The following is a 24,011-nucleotide window of genomic DNA, read 5'->3' on the forward strand; positions in this document are numbered from 1 at the left end:
GTAGAGAGGTGGTGTTGTGTGGTGTGGGTGGATGTTGGGGCAGGATGTGGTAGGGGGGTCCTGGTGTCAGCAATGTCAGGTTCAGCTTCCTGTGGCCTAATCACTTCAGTATGGGGGCTTGGAGGAGATTGGGTAGCCTCTGTTGTGCTCCGCAGGGCTGCAGCTTTGCAGCCTCAACCTTGTATTGCAACCCTCAGCCTACCTCACTTGGTTTCTGACAACACGCAAGTAATTATAGGCAAGGTAAAGCTCCGTGCTCCCACCCACTTCTCAAGCTTTGAGGCCATAAATATTAAAGTTTGGCTATGAGTAGTGAGAGAAGGGAAGGGATCAGAGGAGGGAGAGAAAGATGTTAGGGAGTGGAAGGGGAAAGAAGGACACAGGGATAAAGGGAGGGGTGTGGGGCCCGAGTGATTTCACAGTCTAACTATTATAACCTGAGGAAAAGAAATCTAGACTGCTGGGATGCATAAGTGGAGCAGAGGAGGCAGACAAAAAATGAGAGGGAGAGGACAGGAACAGGAAATGTAAAGAAAGTGGACTGAGAGACGGGGACAAAGAGAGGTAAAGAGGGCAGTTTTTTTACCCTAAGCAGTGATGTAAAATTTGTCAATCAAATAGTAAATGAGAGCGGGAAAGATAGAACCATAATGACTGGGAAATAATCTGAGCACAGCTCGGAGCAGAGTGACATGCAGGGAGGTAGGTTCGATCTAGAGAGAAAATAGATGGCTAGAAGGCATAGCACAGCTAAAGGAGTTAGGATTGGAAGGGGTGTTGGCATGATATGAAACCGAGACTCAAAGTATGGAGTCCTTGAGCCTCAACTGGCTAGGCTGGTTCCCGCACTGTTGTTTTGCTTTCATTTATGGCTCAAAAACGACAGCTTGGAAAGACCTAAAACAGTCTCACAGACCCTTTGAGATCTCCCACACTGAAAACCATGTAACTCTCTGCTTTCCTTCCTCCTCGTTTTTTTGTGCTTTAATGACATATTTAGGTGGTAGCAAAGAACTTGTCTCTTAAAGGGTTTGGATGTGTGCTCATGTAAAAGTATAAAAATGGGATGAGTGGTTGGCCGAGGTGAGCGGGGAAGGATGGTCTTTTCTTTGCATCTATACTTTCTGACAACCCAGTATTCTGCTTTTGTGATACAGACGTTTCCATCATACTGGGAATTTATTTGGGCCATCAAAGACTGACATGAGGTCTCAACTAGAGCCAGCCAAGAAATTCCAAGCACACTCCACCCGGGGCTTCATGATGCACAACCGTCAGAATGTGCACATATGTGTGTGTGTGTGTGTATAATAATCTTTATGTCCAGCTTGTCTGTTGGACCAGTGACACATCTAAACCTCTGGATGTCCAACTCACACCCTCAGTCTCTCCTTTGACTCCCCAGACGAGGCATCTCTTCAAGGCTGTAAGCAGAAGTGAGTGACGGTCAAGAGGTCATGACAATCAATGCCATCCTAACTGTTCCAACATGTGAAAATATGTCATGTTGCAACAACAGCTAGTTCAGGTTTCACCCAGAACCGACAATGTTACAGTAGGCAAATGAGAAAGCTATGAGGACATTCAATACAGTTAAAAAATTTCAACATATTCCCATAGAGCTGGGAAACAAATACCACAATGTAGTTTACATTTATAATTTCTGTAGTTCATTAACATTTTCTTTGATTGATAATTACATTAAAGTGTCTATGTCTTCACCCCCCAGGTACAGCAGTAACTTCTCTGATATGTTGTTATTGCTTCGGAAGCACCGGTTTAGGAGAAAAGTGGCATGAGTTGTGACACACGTTATATTGCTGGCTTAACTGCTATCAGGGCAAGCCCTCATACTCTGCGACCGACTGGCTAGCAGTATTTACTGCACATGTGCGACTCCCAATAAAGATTGAACAAAAGTGAGATGCCTCACTCTGTAGCTAAAACAGAGAGCTCAACACACAGGGTGAAAAGAGGAGCTGCAGCAATGTGCAGTACTACAAATCCATGGTGTTTTCTGAAATTTAAACAACATAAACCTATTCTGGTACAACCGCTAAAAACAATTATGAACCTGAAAATTAGCATTATATGGGCACTTTAACTGCCGTGGCCGATGTCACGACCATCACCTCATGGTGACCGTTCCTTGGCTCAAAGTCACCTTTTCTTGGCTAAACTTAACTGTTGCATTGTTCAATGCATATATTGTAGTAAGTATCTTCCTACTAACACCACACATATCATTGCAACACTTATGTAATGTTTTTGCTATACCTGCTGATCAGTAAAATGAACTGGTGGAAGGTTATCTTGGGGTTTGATTAAAGTCTACTAAGTGGCAGCTACTTGTCTAATAGCTTATAGTATCTGGTATTGTATGTTAACATATTCAAAATATTCTCTTTCCAAGTATAAACAGTTTATACAAATTAAAGTGTGCAAACAATTGTAAACACAGGATAGTCCAACTGTACCAAAACATGCCACGCTCTGGCTAATTGTCAGGAACAGTTTTTTCTGTCTGGGCAGGCAACGTTGTGTCAAATAATGTAATGACCAAAACAACATTAAAACGTTTAGGGTTTTTGTCGACTAACCCCATACAAAAATGTTCAATGCTTTTTCATAGACTAAAATTAGATTTTAGTTAAATAAAAACTGGCCAACAGTAAGAAGGATGAGGTTCACTTATTATGACTAAAACTCATGTAGACTTTTGATCCTAAGAACTAGACTAAATAAATAAATTATCACCATTAGTTATCATCGATTGAACGTATTTTTTGTATGATTTGACTTACAAAACGTGTTGGACTTCACATGAAATCATTTAAAAGTAGATTGGGGACAAATGTATAGGAAATAATGTGAACTGGTTGAATGGGGCTTTCATCGCAGATTCCATTGACTGGACAGTAAGGAAAAATGTGGGTAAATTGTGCATTATATAACTGCACACCTACTACTATATGATGCAGCTTTTTGTCAATATCACTCAGTCAGAATTAACCTGTGCTTTTGCAAGCTTTAAGTGGTATTGAGCCTGACATATTCAAAATAAAAGCAACCACTGAAAGTCTATTCTGGTTTCTCCTCCAAAAAGTAGAAGATAGTAAAAGATTATAGTTTATAGTAGTTTCTATTTTAGTAGTTTATAGATTCTGTTATAAAGCACTGAGATGCTGCCACCAACTTCCACTCATCAACTTAACTGTGGATAGAATGAGAGACAATGACAAACATCTTAGATGACTGTGTCTAAACCAGCGGCTGTGAAACCAACTCCCTCACTTTAGGAAAGAAAAAATGAAGAAGGCGGACAGATGCCAGGAGAAGCTGAGCTTAAATCAATGCAATTTCCTCCCTTCACGTCTCTGGCCAGAAGGACTTTTGGGTTTTCCAGCACTTTTGCTTTTTGTATGAAATTCTTTCTGCTGTGAGATATACTGTAAATCACAATGCACATGGAGGGGCGGAGCTAGTGAGAGAAAGGGAAGGTTGTGGAGGGTTATATAGTTGTCTTTCTGCCAGCATGCGTGTGCTTATGTTTTTCTAAGATCAAGACACAGGCCTAAAAATCTAGTGCATTTCCTTCACTTCAGGAAGCACTTTCACATAACTTAAAATATAATCATTTCCTTTTTGGAAAGACGCTGGGGATAATCCATGTGTGTTTGGTTTTCATTTATCTGTTTTCTTCCTCTGAAAGAAAAGGATTTAAGAAAAGGGGGAGCTCACAGATAGTAAACAGATAGTAAATGGTTGGACCTCTGGCCTCTGATCCTAAATGGGTTTTGATAGGTGTGGTGAATTCAGTTTCGGCTCAGGGATTATGATTTACCGCCTCTCTGGTTTGGCTCCAGGAAACCAGCACTCACATCCTCTGCCTATTTTCCTGTTTGTTTTGCCTTCCCTTGGTGGCAGCAATACCAAATGTGAAAGGCATGCAGGAGGAATCACTCCCTCCTCCGACATAAAAGGAATGGACTGAGGTTGAATAAGTGTAAGGCATTTCAACTAAATTGAAGTGTATTAATGAGAATATGAGAGTTTTATTTTAATAGATCTGATCCAATTACTACGGAGTGCTGTTAACACTCAAACAAAGAAAATATTTAACTTTGAAGTGTCTTTAAGACTCTGTTATTCATTTAGAATATATTTTCCCAGCATGTAGCACCATTAAGACTAATAAAAGGTATCAGGTTTAAATGAGGCTGGCAAGGGCGGAAGGCTTGTGGAAGTCTGATAGCATTCTGATGCAAAATGATAGTTTACTTTCGGATAGTGCTTTTTAAAAACATGTTTAACATTCAAATTTAAAAAAATATGTACTCTTCGAAAATGTAGATGAGGCACCTTTGCTCCTTTTTTGCAATGTTTCTACTGACACTACTCCTGACATCAGGCCCTGCCAGAAGAATGGGCTAGCAGCACATTATAACAATGGTCTAAGGTCTAGCAAAGTTTGTGTGGTTGTTGATAAAATTGAGAAAACCACGAAACCTACTTTTCTGTTCAGCCTGTCCTCACCCAAAAACGACTATGTGGGTTGATTGTTTAAGCAGCTCATGATGACAATAACATTTCTTCCTGGCGGAAAACTCTTGTGGCTGTAGTTATTATCGGGAGAGCAAACAAGGAAGCAAGGTGACTAATCACAATTGCCAAATTCCAATTAAGGAGGCATGTTGGGGTGGTAAAAAACACACACAGGACTTTCATACAGGAGACTGGGGTCCATGTCCGTGTGTAACTGTTAACCTCTGAGTTTTACGACTCTCTGACATCATGTTGGGTCTGAATGATGTATGGTATCTAAATGCTCTACGCGTTGACCCATCCACTCTTGATCCAACCATCACGGATAATGCTTCAAATTACAATTTTTTACTTGCGGTGGTCCCCCATACTCTATGCCCAAATGTGTGGCTTCCTCCCATGTTCTCTACAGCTAAACAACTGTTCCTGTAGTTTTGAACCACTCGATTTCATGGGGTTGCATTATGTATACATATTTGGTCTGAAGGTAGAACATTTAAGAATGGAGACATTATGTCAGGTTGTCATGGCAGCAGAGGGTAGTGGTGAAGCAAGAGAGTCATAAGAGAGTCCTACTGGTAAGGAGAGAGCTGGGACCCAAATCTATTTCTAATAGCATTTGCATTTAGCTCCTATAATTTATTTGGTTTTGTTTGAGAAAGCCAGGGTAGCACAATAATTAAAATGTGAGGATAAAATGGGTAGAAGGGCACACGTCTGGCATGTTCAAGGCTTCATCAACAATGAATTGAAAATATTTTGTGTTAGTAGCTGAAGGGTAATTAAACCACCTACAGTTGTACGTTATACACAGGGAATTCAAAAGCTGTGAATTAATTCACATCACACACAAATCACAAGAACTGAGGTACCTTTGTTTGCCAGCTACACGTGTGGCTCATGTGTGTCATGTGGCATTTAAATAATTAAAGGAGACAATGTCTCTGACAGAAAGTGTGCCAGATTTTTCTTGCTGTGTGAAAACTCACAAGACTCATCTGGATAGTACTGAAACCATGCCTGGCAACATTCTGCATCTGATTGGATTGTAAACTTGCTGGATACACGTGGCTTGTCTGGCTGGAAAGAGAGGCACAGAGAATAGGGTGGGGCTGCAGTAAGGTGGAGGGTTGTTGTGAAAGTGTTTGTGTGCACATGTGGACAGGGTGTGAAAGAGGTACACCGCAGTGTGTTTGTGTACATGTCTCTGATTAACGTCTGACCATAAATCAAACAGGAAGCGGAACTGGTGATGGCAGTTCATGTAGCCACACTACACATCCAGCTCAGCAGCTGCTTTACATCGTAACTGACGAGTAGACTCAAGTTGACAGGTTGAGAATATTTATCTCGGGATTTCTGGATGTACATGTTATTTTTTGCTGTCATACTGTAGCGCATTACTTATTTACTTATTACTTACACACATGGAAATACCTGGTCCAGTATGACCACAGTGGTAACAGCAGAAGATGTTTAAGCACTGTAAACATCAACAGTAGAGGCCACAGTTCCATATCATACAAGAAGAAATTCCACTTTAGAGGATGCAAATAGCAGCCACATGATGTGTTGATTTGAAGGTGACCTGTGGAGTTTTCTTGTAAACAAACAAAAGTTATTTGCACATTCAATGTTACATCACTTTTTAACCATTTGTGTACCACCTTGCTGTCTTTTTCTTCCCTCTTTGTTGGTGCGTTGCAGCATACATTGGCATATTACTGCCACCTGTGGATCAAGGCGAAAATATCTAAGTCCACTGTTGATAGTGCACATGTTTTCTGAGAGCACTGGAAAACAATTGAAAAGTAAAACTGGAGGATTAGGAAACAACGCAAAATTCTCACTCCTTGAGAAAATTAACCGAGGAAACCAATAAAAGATGCATTTAAGTTGATCGGTAGCACTTAAATCTTTTAAGATAAAAAAAGTAAAAATGTTATCCATTGTGTAACAAATGCTGAGGTTTTTGCTGCATGACAATAAAACTTTTGCAAATACACATCACAAAACACAATTAAATCAGAGAAGAAAACTGTTGATTTGAATTGCGTCCTTAACTATGTTTGCTTGGTATTCTACTTATGGCAGGGCAAGGATTTCATAGTTCCACATTCACTTTTTTCTTCTATATTTTTCTCGTCCATTTTCATCCCAATTGCTTCCCCTCCCTGTCCTATTGTTCCAGCAATGTGGTGTGAACACAGCTTCCTGGATTCCCACTCAGCGAGGAAAAGGACAGCACTCCGATTCCCTGCCAAGACACCTTATCTGTGGCTGGCAGCCTGCATACAGGATGGAGGGGTGAGGGTGAGGTGGGGGTACACAGAGGGCTGGAGAGGGTAAAGGCTACAGGAAGGGCTGGGGAAAATACAAGAAAGGGTTTGGTGGAAGATGCGTGAGGAAATGTTGCAGCTCTGTACACAGGAGGTCTGCAATGAATTAATTTGTTTGGTTTGGTTTGATTTAATGTCCATTTAAAAAAAAAACATATAGTTATAAAAATGCAGCATGCCAGACTTTCTCAGGGGGTCAAGTCCCATGTTCATCTGTGTCCCATCTGTTTACACCAACCTTTATCCACTAGCGTAAAATAAAAATTTTTTAAAAAGAAAACAGATGAAACCCTGTTTCATGGTCATCTGCCAAAGTCCTTGAGAAGTTAAATAGACACCATATACTCAAGCAACATATATTGACAACATGGCAAAGAGGATTGGATGGCAGCACGAACTGATTTTTGTGACCTGTTTCTTTTTAAACTTCTTGATGTAAAAAAAAGTTTTGTACCCTTTTTTTGGGCTGCCTCTGTGTATGTGCTAAATAAACATGCCTTGCCTTGAGGGTTGGCAGGGTGACCTGAGGGGTACACAGCGAAAAAGCAACAGTTCAGACTTTTACTGTAGAGGTTTTGTAAGTACTTGGCAATCCTTAGGGTTCTGCATTGTGTGCACTTTACATGACATGCTGAAAATCTCCCATACCTTCAGTCAGCAATGGTGGAAATATATCTAGGGGCATCATCCCTCTGTTTGATTTTTGTTTTGGCCATTTCAAGGCCACATGGCTGCCAACTGGTGACTTTTAAAAGGCACATGACTAAATAAAGGAACAAAAACAAGGTGTTGTTGGCCGCAGGATGATTCACTGGTTCCCTCTGTTTGAAATTGATAAAGGTAACTTATTTGACTTCCCAATTAGCTGCTGATGTCTTTCTGATGTTTGTTTTTAGTTTGCTTTAGCTCTGAACTATAACTTGACACAGAATTGATTGTTAGGTGTGAACAAGGCTGATCGTCGAGATTCACAGTTTTGCTCCAGTTTAAACTTCACATGACTAGTTGTGTATGTGTCTGTGTGTGTGTGTGTTTACATGTGGAGAGCTTTCTTCAAAACCACTGTAAGGGCTGTGGTGAGTGTTTTTTGTCCTCTCTCTGTCTTTTTGAGTACAGAAAGGCAAAATCATGCAAGGCTGGCACAACGACAGAACCAGTTATTACCTGAGCCCCTGGGTTAGGCTAAATGATAATATTTGTGAGCTGTCTCTGGCTTGGAGGCTTAAATGTGCCTCCTTTTATGAATAGTCACAATGTCTCAGTTTACTTGAAATAGGTAGCTAGCTTCTTGCTTCACATGAAATTATTCAGATTCAATTTTGCTGTTACAAAAATGCTGATTTCATGATTTCTCTTTGTTAGAATATCTGAAATAACCGCTTGTGCCTCACTATATTACCAATTTTGTTTCATTATTCTGTTGTGCAGCATAATTCCTGGAATAACATCCCGTGAAAAAACAAATCGTTTTCTGGTAAGCACTTATTGCTCAATATTAACAAATATATTGATACAATGAAACATTGCTGTTTGGGGACACAAGGTACACATTTAGCAGACTGCACTCACTTTGTGCCATGTCAAACTTCTGGAATTAAAAAAATATATATTTATGTAACAGGTGTGAAAAATAAAATACATTGATTATTTATTGAAAATCTCATTCCAACACATCAAATAAAATACATGAGTGCCTGCAATAACATCACCAAGCACATCTATCATGAAAATGATATTGGATGTTGGATTCAGTTCTCTTTCAGCTCTTTACACTGTATGTTGTGAGGGACAGAATGAAGCACAGGCATTACTACAGCATATGTACATGTACACGTATACATGTATATGACTACAGTTAGGGAAACATTAAAGAGTGTACTAAAAGAATAAGAATATTCTCTTTGTGTATATGCATATATGTTTGCATGTTAAACCGAGACAGAAAGAGAAAAAAAACAGTGTGAGAGGAGAAAAACAAAACAGGTTTTAGAATCATTAAACAGCAGATTGTCACAGTGAGCGCATGGACCCTAAATCCAGCAGGGTTCACACCATCTGTATGTGCTGATGCACTGCATCATCTCCAAACATGCAAAGTGAATCCCATGAAACAAATAACAACCACAACTATACACATTTGACATGACCTGCAGCTACCAAATACATCCACTAGATGACAGCCAAGTCCTAAGTGTTCTCTGTTCACCAGGAAAATAAACTTGAAATGAAATGAATGCATATCATTGGGACACTTGGATAACACTACACCTTATTTTATATTGGCTGTCTTTAATGTGATATGCAGAGGAAATGATGAATGGAGGGGTACGTTCCCTGCACATGGCTGTTCAATCACTTCAACATTTGCTACTTTCATTTCAACCCTCACACTCTCCATCTCTCCCTCTGTCTCGGGCAGATTACAGTATTTGTGTCATGTTTCACTTAACAATCCCTGATGTGATGGAACATTTTGTGATCAGTAATAAAGACCTGTAGAAGAAGGAAGGATTATAGGCACCATTACAAACATGGTGTATTTGAGGTCAGGCTTTACCTACAATATCACCCATCTGTGTGTTTGTGTCCTTCATGCAACAGTGCGTGTGAGATGGTGATGTGTGAATGTAGCATGGAGTTATTTAGACAGGTTAATGCCAATTTTTGGGGCTCTAAAATCAAACATAGACCATTAAGTTTCTCCAATTTTCTAGATTATCATAACCTTGAAAAAGTTAACTGTTATTACTCACATGACTTATGGTAATATATGGAAATCAATATGACCACACGCAATTTTGGATGAAGCTTACCTTACTATTAATGGATGCATAATGCAGAGAATACGAATGAGGCAAGTCGATCCTGGTTAAAAAAGAAAAATAGTCTGTTACATTGTGACAAAATAATGCTTCCTCATCAGACAGACTTGTAAAAGTTCAGATATTCAGATTCAGTATTTAATGTGACAGACAGGGTCACTGTTGGATGTTTGTCTCTCTTTGCTTCTTTCCTTCTTTTCTTCCTTCCTTCCTTCCTTCCTCCCTTCCTTCCTTCCTTCCTTCCTTCCTTCCTGCCTTTCACACTCTCTCTTACCCCTCCCCTCTCTCTCAGTGGGACCTCGTGCAGACTCTAACCAAACACTGCTCTCTTGTTTAGGGCTGGACGAGCTCTCTGTCTGACCACTCCTTGGGCCTAATCTCAGAGTTCTTTCCAAATTGCAATTACTGATAAACAGAGTTGGCTGATGGGGACAAGTGATTGTGCAAGCCATGGCAGGCAGTATCTGGCATCAGCCTAATTGTCACAAACAATCTGCCTCATTTCTCTACCCTTGCTACCAGAGAGTGATTGCGCTGAGCACACTTGAGGGGCAAACCATTTACGAGTCCGCTCATTTGGGACTACTTTGAAGTGTTCTTCAATGTTTCTTAAGAAAACGTTCCTCTCCTCAGCCGTCTCCGTTTTGGGATTGTCTCTAAACAGTTATTTTAGTCTCTGGCAATAAACAGCCTCCATTTCGAGATATTTTGATTCGTCATCACAGATAGAGGAGGGGTGGAGTGTTCAATGAGTATGACACACAAGATTTTCTGTTTGATCTTCATTTCACAGGATGCTGTGAAAAAATCCTTTTTTCACCATGCAATATGCAGTACATTTTTTTGCATCCAAAAAAGGATTTAAGCAACACATTGCTTAACATTCCTGCAGTTAATGAATGATTGCACATGTGGGAACTGCTCAGTGAAACCGCAGCCTTCTTACATACACTACCTACCCTCCTGAATCAGGTGACTTACTTGCTCAAGGGTCCATCGCCATTACAGAAAATGTTTGCCTACTCCCAGGATAAACCAGCAGCCTTCCTGTTACACTTCTGTCTTTTAGACCTTTACACAGCCATGATCCCCTATTTGGAATTATATAAGTCCCACAGTTCCACAAGGTCTCATTCTGCCCAGATGTGAATTTAAGCAAATGTGTGACATGGGACTTGTGTGCGGTTTTTAAAGTCACTACTGGTGCACAGATTCTTCAACTGGATGTGAAAAACAGTCTTTCTACATGTATTGTGTGTGCATGTCTGTGTGTGTGTGTGATGGAGAGACAGATTGAAGGTGATTACAAGGGGAGCCATGACCTTTCCTCATCCATCCTGCGCTTCAACCTCAGTGTAGTCCAAACCCTCCCTCGTCAGGAAGAAAGAGGAAATGACCCAACTCCAACAGGAAGTGCTGCAAGTTGACCAGTAGCTTTCTACAGGGAGGTGGGGATATTCTTATGGATGTGTGTGCATGTGTCAGGCAGACAGATAGACTTTGGTTTGTGTTGGCCTACCTGTGGTCCTGCTAAACCACTGTTTTAGCAGTTTGGGGCAGGAAACAGCTGTGGAGAGTGAGGCAGAGGTTAAAGTCTGCACACAGCCGTTTGAGGGTAACAGTGCACTGTTTGCCAAAATCAATCAAATTGCACAAAGCTGGGCTTTTACTGAGCTCGAAAGCCACATCATGTTAGCACATTCACACAGACACAGGCTCCAGCTCACTGTCAGTCATGCTGGATAATACGTGGCCACCCGGATGGAGGTGGATCTCGTGACTATAGATTTAATCCTTGGTGTTCGATGTATTTTCATCTCATGGAGTGAAACAATCTGCCAAATATTTAGGAATTCATTTATGTGCATTTTCAAGATCAAAGGGACCCGAACAAGAAACCACAATGTCAAGCAGATGAGGAGTAAAAGTAAAATGAAGATGAATTAAGACTTGAACGAAACAGCAACAGAGTCATTGGAATATTTTGAGCTTCACAGCTTGCTGTGACGACGTGTCACTTTCTGGGTAAATTAGTCACACCCCTCGCCCAACCGGCCACATCACTACAATCCAATGGGTGGCTTCGCTGTGGCTTTATTTTTTTTTTGCCATTGGCAGTTTATATGTCGTCCACTAATGAAAACCATAATGCTGCAAACTGATATATTGCATTGTGTGTGTGTGTGTGTCTGTGAGAGTGTGTATGTGCTTGTGTGCATGCAACTGTACAGGGTGATTAGTGTTTGTAAAAAAATTGAAACAGACGCTCGCCATTCACTCCTGAAGGGCAGCCTAAAGCACATTCCATTTGTATTCCTATGTTTATCCGCGCTGTTCTACCTGTAGCTGGTCCGTTCTGCACCAGCATGCACTATGTTCCTTGTTTTTCTCTTCAACTTAGTATGTAGAGAAGTTTGATAAAATAACAGAATCAAAATCAAACAGTTAGTTTGATATTTAACAATACACCAAAATTACGCCTCAAATCCAAAACAACTCTGACAATTTAATTGTATGAGATATTTGCTGCACTGTTATTATACTGAATTGCATCATATTGTACAAATGTTGTTGTTACTTGGTTTTTATGAGCCCCTGGTTAAAGTAAAGATGTCTGTATTTGTTTGCACGTTCACCTGTGAGACAAAAAGCAACAAGCTAAAAACAGTTATGTTCAGTTCAAAAGCTGGGAGACTGGGAGGCATTAGCAGGTAACAGGAGAAGCCCCCTCGGGATGAGCAAAGGGAGCTGGTGGGTAAACCAGTGAAAGATGCTGTCAGTCCCCACATCTATGATCTATGCATATAATTCCTTGTACAACTCCACATGAACTAATGCAACAAGCGAGACGCCACAAAAACAAAAGCTATGTCCCAGGGGAGCCGCCCAAGGGCCAAATACCTCATAATCCATGTCTTGTCAGATCAGTTTAAGACACTCATATATTATCTCAGACCTTTTTCTGTCACCCTGTGCCCCATGGGTAGTAATGACTGGTTTGTCCAGAGAAAAAGGACATTATTGGTCAACGGCTCACAACAAACAGTTAATCCATAGCACTATTTAATAATCATCTGACATTAACTGGAAACAGCTGGTAGTGGTATTTATAGAATGAGCTGAAATTTCATTGTATCTGTTATCCAGCTGCGGGGACTGCATCTGGCAAGCAGCCTGCTATATACCTTGAAAGCCTGAGCTACTTTGCTCTTCCTCTCTTTCCCAGCTCTCTCTCTCTCTCTCTCTCGCTCTCTCTCTCTCTCGGTCTCTCTCTTTCTCTTTTGTTGTCTCACAAATGTGTTTTTATTGAATGTAAAATTGAAACAAGGTAACGTTTCACGGCAGTAGTTGAAAGCTCACTCTGGATAAAGAGTGTTGGCTTTATGAAGGAAAGGAATCGCAGTGTTGCAATCTATCCAAAACAACAAACAACTAGCACTTTTAATGCAGTAGGGTTAAAGTACCTGCTGCAATAGAAGCTTCCATATGTTGATGCTGATGATGTGGTGTAATCTTTGGAATGCTTCAATACAATCTTACTGTAAATGTTTTAAGGCAAGTGTTTTCTATACAAGAATATGATCTGTTATTTGCTTCACAGATCAGTATTTTCAGTAAGAGCATGTTAAGTATATTTAATTCCTTGTATATGTCCTGTCATCAGAGCAGACACTCTAAAGAGCTGTCTGCAGTACTCTGCTTCAAAGATGTAAATTATATGACTAGTTTGAGGGTAGGTTTGGAAGCTCTCTCATAGCTCACTAGCACATTTTTATGGAACACAGTTCCTTAAAGCGGAATTCCATGCAAAGGAAGAATTCCCACATGTTTTAGATATGGTAGACAGTTTAACCTGGAATAGTAGATATGAAAAGTTGTCTCCCAGACACAGTCACAAAGGAACTGTAACTCCAATCTGATACACCCATCACATCATGCCTTGTAACATGTACCTTGACATACTGTAATTTGATTAAATGTTTTTATTAATACATTTTTGGGGTGAAAAAACAGCCTTTCTGCTTGATTCATCCAAAACAAAGTCTGAGGTCCACATCCCCCCTGGATCTGGTCTGCTGTTCAAAGACCTTTCCGCAGGGTGGATTGGATGTTTGCTGTCATGGTTCCTTTAGTCCCACGCTGTGTTTGTAGATTCAGTCTCTTACTGTTGATTGCACAGTTTATCAAAGACATCAAATATTTTCTTTTTTCTGAAGTCTCTTTGCTTTGGATGAAACCTGTTAATAATCTGTGATTTTGTCATAGCTTTGACTGAACATGATTTTTTCTCATTCTAGCAGCTATAAACAAGATACACACACACACACGCACGTACGTAGGCATGCAAACACACAAACACACACACACACACACACACAATCATGCACGCTTTGAAACACACACACAGAAACACACACACACACACACACACACACACAGACAGACAGACACACACACACAGATGCAAACATACCATACTAAATGGGTCTAATATTTACAGTGTGTCTGTCTGGTGATTCTGGCCTAGGAGATTTTTCAGAATCCTCCCAAAGACACGCTATTGCCGGATCTGTGGAATGCCACTCCCTTTGTGATGTCTTTTTGGATGAAACCATTACAGATGACCTGAGTGTGCCTAAGACAGCAACAGACCAGAGAGCTAGAATACATCTACTCTTTAGATATGAAAACTTGTATTGCATAATCATTGCAAATATACAACATGAGGCCATATACAGTGTTATCAGTAAAAAAAACAACTCTTATTAGCACAAATAACTGGATGTTTTGTGTGTAATTGTTCTGTCCTTGATAGCTTAATTCAAGCAGTTTAAATGATCTTGACGTTGAGTGCATCATGTGTCGTATATACAACAGTGTTTTAATATAGAAATGGTTTGCCTGTATAGTTCGATGTGTCAAGCTGGGGTTTAGCTTTAGGGTGTGTGTACGCCCACTGTATGCTCTAAGGATGTATTAAACTATTTGTAGTACCATCATAGTACCATTGTGTACCATTTTGAGCTATCAACATTTCCCTTTGGTTAATTAGACTGCATTTTGTAAAACACTCCCGATTCAGTTTAGACTCATCTGCAGCAGGCTGTGACTGAGCTTCTGATAAACGTGTCTTAAATTTTCGAACACGTGGCCCTGTCTTGCTTATTTTGGTGTCAGTGTGGCACGTTCCAGCGAGGTGCACATTAGGAACCTTGCTGGATCACAGTCTGTTTCTGTTGGAGCACTGGGGCCACATATCTGAGCCACATGTGTGTTTGAGACAGAGAGCGCAAATGAAACACATATTTGGGCTCAGAAGTGCTGCGTCTGCAGTGGGATTCCTGGAAGCAGACTCACAGGCTGACAAAGAGGGGATGACTGTCATGGCTGAAATGTTATTCCGGGAATTATTTGACGGACATCTCATTGTAATAGTTTTATTTCTTTTTTGAACAGTTTGGAAGCTTTGCTACTGCGTCTGTTTTACATGTCTCACTGCAGTGACTGTCATTTTTTGACAGAGGGCAGCAGTTACCCATTAAAAAAACAAACATGCTCCGTTTTGGTCTAAAACCAGAGCCACATGCCATAGACAAGCCATGAACTTAAGTTGATCACACTCTGCCTAATTTGTCCAATTTGAGCTTCTTTGATTCACTGGTTGAAAATTGTCTGTCTAAGGAGAGCCAAACCACCATTTGCTCCATCTCCAAAACATATTTGAAAGTCTGCCAGCCATATTTGGGGTTGCATGCACATTGCTGCATTGAAACAATATGTCAGTTTGGAGCGTGGCTTAAACTGAGCAACAAGCAATAGGCTGGTTGAGCCATTTTGATATTGTGCAACAAAGTGGATGACAAGGGGAGTAACAGGGGTTGAAAGACACCATCAACCTTTTGTCACAGCATTTTTTCTCTCAAATCTTTGGGATTGTTTTGTTGGCCTGTATTTGTAACTGCAGTATTTCATACTAGTCCTTATGTGCCCCCTCCAAAGAGTTTATATTACTTCATAGACCCAATGTGTGATGTCTCTGCCAGGCTGTAAAGACAGCCACAGGTTTCTGTGTCCTTCTCACAGCAGATTTCTGATCACAGCTCGAGCTAAAGTTTATTTCACGTGCGCTGTTGATTTAAATCGCTGCCGTCAGCCAAAACATTTGTCACTCAAACTTGAACGGTTGTTTAATTTTGTATGGAAACAGAAGCAAGTATGACAGGGTGTGTGCATGAACTGTAATTGAACTCAACTGGGTATTATCAATCATGCATGGGTGTTATTTCTTTTTCAGTTCTCGTGAAATCTGAACAACAATGTGACAAAGTAGTTGTCGTTAAGTTAATTACAAGGCATCTTCTTCATGATCAATGTAACAAGAGTGTGTGTTCCCTGTTGAGTAGGACAGAGGGAGGGCAGAACATTAAATACTCAAAGGACAAACTAACTGTACTTGGCGTCCCCCACGGCCCTGTCGAGTTGAGAGCCCATTCTCGCTTGTCTTCATAAACAGAGGTTACTTGGGTACAAAAGGGGAGTTCATTCCAGCACGGGTTCATTTGCTGGAGCTTGGCATTTTTCATATTTACATTTCTTAACAGTCTTAGTAGATCTGTTTATGATATTTTCCCTCTCACTGTTTGTTTGTAGTTCTTTCTTCTCAACTGACACTCTCCTTCATCTTCCCTCCCTCTCTTGCCCTCTCTTTTATCTCTCACTTCCATCTCTCTACCCTGCACGGTCAGTTTCAAAATGATTTAACTAAAAGATCATTTTCCTTGTTTTGTTTTTTTATATATTTGTGTATCTACTATCCATCAGTACATATTTGTTTTCAAATGTACAAAAAGTAAGTCTGTATAGAAAGATGATGGGTGACACATCTTGTCAGCAGTTCAGATACAAAAACGTAACTGGCTGTTATGTTGGGACTATGAACTGAACAGAGACCGAAACCAGACTGTTTGTGATTGCAGCAGCTAGTCTATTTCCCTTGGTAAACATGTAAAAAGGAGAAAAAATAGGCCACAAAAGTTTGAAGCAGATCCATTTCCACTGCACTCAGTTTACTTTTAACTGTTTCAGCCCGTCTGTCCCACACCTGGTCGCTGAGCGTGGCACTGAACAGAGCACGCTCTGTTCGGTGCCCAGACAGATCTGCAGCGCCACACGGAAAATAAATTAGCTCCGCATTCATTAAACAAAAAACTGTGGGCAGATTTATTTCATTATTGGGTCTCTCTCCTTTTTAACATCAGCTTAGCTTTTTCCCCTCCACCTTTTATTTTTTTTTCCTTCCCCTCACATACAGCAAGTTAACTCTCTAAGGTAATCCTTCATCACATTCCTTTTGGCTCCTTATGAAGCAAAGGGGCTCAGCCATGCTTCTCCGGTGGATCCTCTTCAAACGGACCTAACATATTGGTTTTGTGTCTCCACCTCTTTGCTATCTCTTGTGCTGCAGTTTTTGAGGTGCTGGGAAAAATGCTTGCCCAGCCACTTAAATTGCTGCTTAATGTCCCAGTGAAGTGTCCTCTACCAGAATGGCCTGGACTCTCTGAAACCACACAGGCAAACCTGCACAAATATGCTGCTCTGTTCATGGAGAGGCCAAGCCTTCATGGAAATAATAGGCCTGTGAGGGTTAGATATTTCAAAGTGTGCTATCAGTGTTCCCTCTTTAGCCTCACTTAGGACATTGATAGAATTCCCATGCCCCGTCCCCCAGTGGCAGCAGTTATTTACGATAAAATCCAACCGTCACTAATTTTTTCTCTCTCTTTCTTTCTCTCTCTCTGTGTCTCTCTGGCACACCTTGCAATGATAAACTTGTTGATTTGTTGTCCTGATTTTGCAAGGTTGCAGAGCAGAGCAACTGTGAAACCACAGTGCCTGACATTCTTGTGAAAACAAACATGGAGATGTCAGTTTCATTTAATGTCTTGAGAGATTGTGTTGATATTGATTGTCACTCCCTTTCCTTTTTGAAACTCAACTGCAGAACACTCATGGTAAAAAGTCACAAAAGCAACATTTCAGAACAACAAATAGTAGACGGCTTAGTGTTGTTACTAGATCATGACTGGGGCCTTAGAGAAGTATCACCTGTGTTTACAAAAATCATATGGCCTTGTCTGTGCTCTCTCAGCTGCTCACAATACAACTTTAAGTCACTATCAGATCCATGCTCCCAGCATCCTTTGAGGAAGGAAGCAAGGCAGGCTGCATCAGTGCCCCACAAGCTTTGCACCGCCATCTCCTGCAGGGACACTGGTTATTTTTGAACTGAGGGCGGATCACTTTACAACTACGAGAAGACCCCTCAGACAGGAAATCACCCAGCACGCTACCCAGCAGCTCCTGCATTCTTGGCTCTCAGCCGGTACGACTGAACGCTTGTTGGTGATTCAGCCCCATATGCAGACGGTGATCAGAGAGAGGAAAGCCCAACAGAACAAAGGAGCCATCTTCATTTCAACTCTGGATAACCTCTTCCCTGCTGAAATCTCCGCACACAGAACCCATGAGCCCTGTGTGACAGAAATACGTATAAATCACTACACCCAGCAAGCAGACCACTTGCAGGACTTGTGAAACAGATGATGGGTAGGCCATATTTTTAAGTAGAACTTGTTGTAGATCATCATACATTTGGCCAAACAAATTTTGTCCATTCTGAGTTCAAAATTTGTGATGTTTGTGTGCGCAAAAGCTCTTTATTTGGCCCAGAACAGCATGAAAGAAAGAAAAAGATACCACAGCACATTATGTAATAATACCCAGCCCATCACTCTCTCTCTTAACTGTATTTTTTGTTTTACATGTTTTAAAACAAGTTTTATTTTGTTGGTTTGTGCTCAAATGAATGCAAATATACATATTTCTACCCATCAGTGTCTTGCTAGGCCATTCATTCTTGCTGAATCTGTTAGCTTATTTAACTGTTTCTCACTATGAGGACGGCTAATGTTTGCACAAACTGTGGTTTGATTCTGCAATTGTGATTGTATGGAGGTGAAAAGCCAGATTAAATCAAGCTCCTACATGACTGAAGTGTTTCTTGGATCATTACTGTATGCCAGCAAGACACTGCATAATGTAGTCATGTGTTGTGCTATTTGTTTCCTATGAACATTCCTGGGGTTAGCTGAAAAACCACACGGTTATTATGTGGGAAATATCAAAGGTTGTGCGGCCACCAGGGCTGAAATGGAGAGCGTGGGAGGTTTGTGACATACCCCCCGATTTCTCTCCATCTGCCCACCGAAAACATGCACGGACGGTGTTTGTGTGTGTATGAGTGCAGCTTGTGTGCATGTTGGTGTGAGAAGAGGGGAGCCATGCTAGTGTGCAAGTGTAAGGAGGTTGTTTGGCTGTTTTGCAGCTGATTTCCTGCTCATTTCAACAAAGAATTGTCACACCTTGAGCCAAAGTCTGTATATAAAATGTGTCTTATGGAGCCTTATAATAAAAATTAACATTATCTGGACATTGTTGAATCAAACTCAAGACTGTGTCAATTAAAATAAAATCTGCATCATTTTGTATTTTTTGTGTTTTGTTTGTTTGTATGTGCATCTCTGTGTTTTTGAAAAGAGAAATGTGTGCCAGTGCCTGGTTTATTGGTGTTCACGTCAGCCTGACCTCAGGGAGTAAAGGCCGTTTGCTTCACTGTTACTTCACCAGCTCAGGTTACACACCAACCACCCTCCCTCAGAGAAAGCAAAACGGAGGCAACCACTGCCTAAACAGTCCTGCTCTCTCACATGCAAATTTATCACATCTCCAAAACACCACATAGCATTTGGCATTCATTATGGATTGCTATGTATGGGCAAACATAAGTTGAAATAGATCCCAAATAGACTCTTTACTCAAGTTACACATCACCCCTTACAAATACACACATACATAAACTCCTTAGCTGCCTTTTCAAGTAAGAAATTGAGTTGTATAGCGGTAATAGAGATACCTGGAATAGATCTTGTCAACTGACATTTGACCCTTGACTTGTAAGCACAACATGAAACCATGTGCAATCACCTCTTTTTGAGTGGTACAGAGGGATACTTGACACTATAATAATTGCTATAAATGTGAATGTCCTTGCGAGTATGTGCACAGTCCCCAAAAGAGCAGTTGATAGAGCGATATCCTGTGGTTTGTGGTTTCTGTTCAATAATGGACATTGTTGGCCCTTGTAGGACTGTGAATGTTGCTGACACCTATATTATCCAGTATTTATGGGTCAAGCTTGTGAACTTTACCACGACACCCGGCTTGTCTGCTGAAATGTGCTTCTCAAAAGATTCACACAAGCTATTACAGCCCAATGGTGTACAACTTACCCATTATTATGGTAATATATTAGCTTTATTTCAAACGCAATAGGATCAGTAAGTAGTGGGTGCAAAGACATCGGAACCTTTGTGTGGGGGATGATGTGTAACTCTAAAAGCTCCATTCATCTTACTGTTTTTTTCCCTTTTAGAAGCAAATAGACTCACATCACATTTCTTATCTCCATGCGATGGAGGACATGCTGGTATCCGTCCACTCTGTGTAAAGGGCAGCAGCGGAGGAAGCTTAAAAACAGTACAGAAGCTAACTACAAATACAATGGATTAATGGTGAACTTCTAGCCCATACAGCCATGGGTAAAGTATATTCATTGATTGGAAGGTATAGAGAGAATGAGAAAGGAGTCAACCATCTCCCCCGTTTTCATCAATTCCCCCACTCCCTCCACACAGCCGTTGCCCCAGAACCCACCTTCATTAAAACTCACTAGAGGGTTATGAATGGGCCTGTCTGGCCAGCTGCACGGCCTTGAGAGCCCAGCTGGTTCCTATTAAAGACTCTTACTGTGTGCATACGTGTGTGTGTTACTGTGGATGTGGGTGAAAGAGAGAGAGAGAGAGAGAGAGAGAGAGAGAGAGAGAGAGAGCACGTCCAGTCATCTGACAAAGAGGGGTAACATGTTCTGGTTAATCCCTGGCAGGTAGCTCTGATGGGACCCAGAATTCAGGTGCTGCCAGAGCAGAGCAAACGTGGGGGATGGAAGGGAGTAAGAGAGTGAACGTGTGTAGGTAAAGTGGAAGTGGAGAAAAGACATGTAACCTTCGTTGTCAGGCCCTATAGGGTGTCCATCTGAACCCACCATCTCCCTTTCTCCTCCCAATCACGTGCTCCTTATCCTCCACTTCCTTCTTTTCATCCTCCTCTTCCTGCTGCTTCCACTCTCTCTCTATCCCCCCTTCATCTCCCACTTTCATCCCCTGGTCACTTGCCTCTTTCACTGCCTATTTACTCCCCTCTTTTACCGGCCTTTATAGTTATAAATTATAAAGTGTTGTCCTCTTTTTAGTAAGACATTTTTTTCCTGGCCACGATCAAAACACGATGATGGGATATCGGGCCCCAAGCCAGACATTGAGGGCCAATTTTTATGAAAGTGTATAAATCTAAGTAAACCACAGAGGGGGTATATATGTGCTCAGTCCCATGGCCTTTTGTTCTCATAGTGGTTTCTTATTGCAGTGGCGGGGGTTGAGGCCTGAAATAAAACTGTGCAAATGAAGACCCCATGGTACAGTAGCTTCATGTGTCATTAGGGTAGACTTCATGCATGTCTGAGCCTTAGTTTTAGATGTGTTGAGGAGAATAATGGAAATTACTATACTTACCATGTTTATGGACCATAATTACAACATGAATCCATATTATCCTGTCATTTTTTTAATTGTATTCCTTCAGAGGCTTTACTACTTTAGACCCAAATGAAGAGAGCTTTACATAGTACATTTACTCCATGTACACAAACATAAAACCATGGAAACCATTTTTAAGTAGAAAGAACATGTGTATGTATGTATTTGGATCTGTGTATTGAGGAATGTTGGGCTGCTTTGAATGTCAGATGCTACATAGCTGAAATCACTGTGGTCATGGTAACAAGGGGGAGAAAGAAATGGAAAGAGGACATGACTTTATTTATGATAGCAGTTTGTTTGTTGGACAAAATGGTTTAAATTGAGTCCACTCACACAATCTCCCTCTCCCTCGCCCCACTTTGTATTCCCAGGCTTGAGTAAATCGCCTCACTTACGTCGAGGTTTACATTCTCATGCCCTCCCAACTACCAGACCCCCAGCTCCAGCCCCCTACAAACACATTTCCCCCCCTTCTCCCTTTCTTTCTCCCATCAGTAACACCCTCATTCACAATAGCAACCTATACCCCCCGACCATCCTAAGTGAAACACATGTGCTTCCAATTAGGACTTCTTTTGTGAAGAAGTCAGTCTCCTCAGCCCACCGCCTCCTTCTTGTATTCACACACCCCCACTTTAGTTCACATGAACACATATGTGTACAAAACATTAGGAGAACCCACTTAATATTGAGTCATTTTGCTGCCCAGTTTCCTTTTTATTGCCTCCCTCCTATTCAATGTTTGAGGATTTAGGAGTGTTACAATGAATAAGTGATCACAGTTTTTGTCCATGTGGATTTACTTAATCACTGTATTTGTCAGGACATGTTATCAGATGGAAATGCAGAAGTATACAATATACGTATAATATATATATGTTTGTTTTTACATAATATACTATTTACTATTCACCCTAACTCACTTCACAGCAAATTGCCAAACTAGACAATGCAGAGATTGCCTCCATAAATTATGTTTCCTGTAATTACATATGTTATGTGTATATCTAAGTCATTATTGTTTGTCTCTTGGGTGCTGTTACTGAATTGTAGTCTACTGAGAGTCACACTGTAGGTGTTAAGAAAATGTCTAACTTTGTGAAGTTCTGGTTGTGACCACTAGAGGAGCCCCTTCTACACGTGAACATCATCGTCGATTCAGTGACAGTCACAGTAGTTGCCAGTGTAGAATACTATGGAAGGGGGGCTTTTTTTATCCCACTTCAGTGAAATCCTTGCAATCAACTTCGCAATCATCTTCTAACCACAAATGGTTATTGAGGTCTCTTCTGGCCCTCAAACAGCCAGGGAGTCTTGGAGGTCTTCCACCACACATCATTCCATACTAGATTGTACACCATTAGGTGTACATTAGGACCATGTCACCATGTGCACAGACATGTGTTAGCTCATTGTTTACCAGTAACTCACATAGTAGCATTGTTTAAGTGTAGTTGTTTTCTAGGCCGTTGCTGCGGCTTGTGATTGAAATGACTGTTGCCAAGGAAACGCTCTAATTTGGCTTCATTGTAGACATTGTGGTTTGAGCAACAGGTGCCTGTTATTTTTGGTTGCTTTGTTGCAGGCCGCTGTGTGTTTAAGTACCTGTGTGTGTGTGTGTGTTTGTGTGTTTGTGTGTGTGTGTAAGCACACAAGTTTGTGTGCTGATGTGTGTCTACCTTTGCATCTTCAGAGGGACAGAAATACACAGCCGCAAGCTTAGACAAGCAGGAGCAAAAAAGGCTCTGCGGTTCGCAGAGCTCCGCACCCATGGGATCCATAGCATTTGTTTACCAACCCCCCTTGAAAGTATGAGATTTAAAAAAAGAAAAGAAAAGAGGTTCTTTAAAACTCTGTTCTGTTCACACAAACAAATCAGGCAAGAGGGGGAAAAATCTGGTTACTAAAGTTGTTGTGTGCTCTGAATCAACCGCCGCTTAACTTGACCTTTCAATTTTTCCATTCCACTGTTCTACTAAAATGAAGCATGAGGGTTTGAGTTGACAGGTACAGGCAGATTAGACCTCACAAACAGCCACCTCTTATCTGTGATATGAAACCGAGAGCAATCTACGCTTACCATTAATTTAAATGTCAGATGTTAAGACGTCACACATCTTGAGACAGACTTTGCAGCCTCGTCACAATACAAAATTAACATTGTGTGAAATATAACTAACAATTTATCAGAGATCTGTGATTATCTGTCATCTTATTTTTATATATACATATATTATATAAATATATATACTTACACAGATCTTACACACATTTCATTGAACTGGGTCATATAGAAAATATGGAAATTCGGTGTGCAAGTGACTTTATAATGCTAATTATGCTTATCGTGACAATTAATGAATATATTTTGTTTGTTGTTTGTTGTCCTCATTAAATTTGAGAGAGTAAATAATTCCTGAGGACAGGATGAAAGTAAAGCTAACATAACTGGCCATGTTCCTTATTTGGTGGCAGACAGTGTTGTAGTAAACATTCTTGCTGGAGATCTAATTTGTGTACATCTGACTTCTTACCGTTGATCGTATTATTGCCACTGTTATGTCCTTTATGTGAAGTTTGACATATTGGCA

Source organism: Etheostoma cragini, chromosome 3 (genome assembly GCF_013103735.1).
Source record: "Etheostoma cragini isolate CJK2018 chromosome 3, CSU_Ecrag_1.0, whole genome shotgun sequence".
NCBI classification, from domain to species: domain Eukaryota; kingdom Metazoa; phylum Chordata; class Actinopteri; order Perciformes; family Percidae; genus Etheostoma; species Etheostoma cragini.